At 35.4% G+C, this 1,684-nt stretch overlaps 1 protein-coding gene across 1 annotated transcript in view; it reads left to right on the top strand.

Moving 5' to 3' along the window:
• The first annotated feature begins 325 nt into the window (after positions 1-325).
• The window catches only part of LOC111086250, a 10,708-nt gene continuing 9,349 nt past the window's right edge, over positions 326-1,684 (top strand). Inside the window, exon 1 of the mRNA XM_022388389.1 lies at positions 326-347. The gene's annotated coding sequence lies outside the window, so the exon portion shown is untranslated. The remainder of the gene's footprint in view (positions 348-1,684) is intronic.

The following is a 1,684-nucleotide window of genomic DNA, read 5'->3' as shown; positions in this document are numbered from 1 at the left end:
AACATTTTCGATCAAAAGAATGACATAGCATACTGTAAAGTTTCTGTATTTGATTTTATAGAATGTATCCGTAAGTAAATAGAATAAGGTAAAACCACCGATATATATATATATATAGGTACAAATTAAACCAATTAAAACAAATAATAAAGATGAACTGAGTATACATTTCGAGTTGACGTTTTGATCTCTGTATTGAAGTGCTCAACTTTTGATTAATTCATATACCAAATTATTTTTTTATTTTAATTATAATAGGCTGTCTGTGATGTGTCCACACCAAGGATTAAATCCTGAATTTTAGCTGGACCATTTTTGTTTACCTCGTTCATTATGCTTGAATTTAAGTAAGTGTTAAGCTGTGTTTACGAGTAAGATTTTACTAACAGAAATGACGTTGTAATCTATCACAGTAACGGTGCTACTGTTTTGAGTTATTGAACATATAAATACGGCTTATTAAAGAAAAAACTGACGGATCAATTTTTTTTTATGTAAATTGTTAGTTCAAACGTTCAACGTGTATTTTAATGACAAGAAACTGGATTTATCTCGATATTTTATTGAATTTTGTCCAAAAACACACAAGGACTATCTACTCGTTCTAGTCATCCCTAATTTTATAACGATAGGCTAGAGGAAAGACAGCTAGTCAACACTATTGACCACCAACTTTTGGGTTACTCTTTTGCTAATGAATAGTAAGATTGGCCATAACATTATAATGCCCCCATGGTTGAAAGGGCGAGCATGTTCGGTGATGGGATTCGAAACGGCGCCCAGCAGAGTGGGAGACAAGTGCCCTAACCACCAGGCCATGCCAGACCCTGGTATGTTTAGGAAAGAAATGAGTTACTTAGTGTATTACGGCTTCTGGAAACATATAAATTCTCCAGTAATTCAACCCATTTGTTTCTATTATCCCACGTTCTTCTTGAAAACGCTTTTTTTTTTTTGCTTTAATTAAATAGATTCGATCTTATGTCGTGGTTATTCGGCTGTTACAACGCATTGCCTGAGACAATTTAAATGGAGTTCAGTTTATCGTGTTGTCTAGGATTCCGTGATTGTAAAATAAAAAGGCTTCAACTATTGAAATGAAAAAACGAAGCATATCAAATATATGTCCAAACATTTTCTATGAAGTCAGCGGGTATGAAAGCTATTGCAGTTTTTATACTAACAAATGACGATATATTAAAAGTTTACTTAGACTGTTCGCTGTTCTTATGTTCTTTTAATAAGAAATGCAGCGTTTTTACAGAATATGGCAGGACGTGGTTATCGTGTCGGGCAGCGAATCGAAAGGTCGAGGGTTAGAGACGCGATACCGCTGAACACAATTCTCACTTTCAGTTGGTCATGTTACAGAAGTGATAGTTAATCTCGTTATTTCGAATAAAAAAGCGTATATAAAACACTTGTAGCGGCAGGTTCTGTAAGCTGTCTACCTTTCTTAAAACACTTGTAGCGGCAGGTTCTGTAAGCTGTCTACCTTTCTTAAAACACTTGTAGCGGCAGGTTCTGTAAGCTGTCTACCTTTCTTAAAACACTTGTAGCGGCAGGTTCTGTAAGCTGTCTACCTTTCTTAAAACACTTAGTAGCGGCAGGTTCTTGTAAGCTAGTCTACCTTTCTTAAACAACTTCGTAGCGCAGGTTCTTGTAAGCTAGTCTACCTTCTTAC

The sequence above is a fragment of the Limulus polyphemus genome, unplaced genomic scaffold, assembly GCF_000517525.1.
Source record: "Limulus polyphemus unplaced genomic scaffold, Limulus_polyphemus-2.1.2 Scaffold955, whole genome shotgun sequence".
Lineage (NCBI taxonomy): Eukaryota > Metazoa > Arthropoda > Merostomata > Xiphosura > Limulidae > Limulus > Limulus polyphemus.
This window is presented reverse-complemented; position numbering and strand designations above follow the sequence as displayed.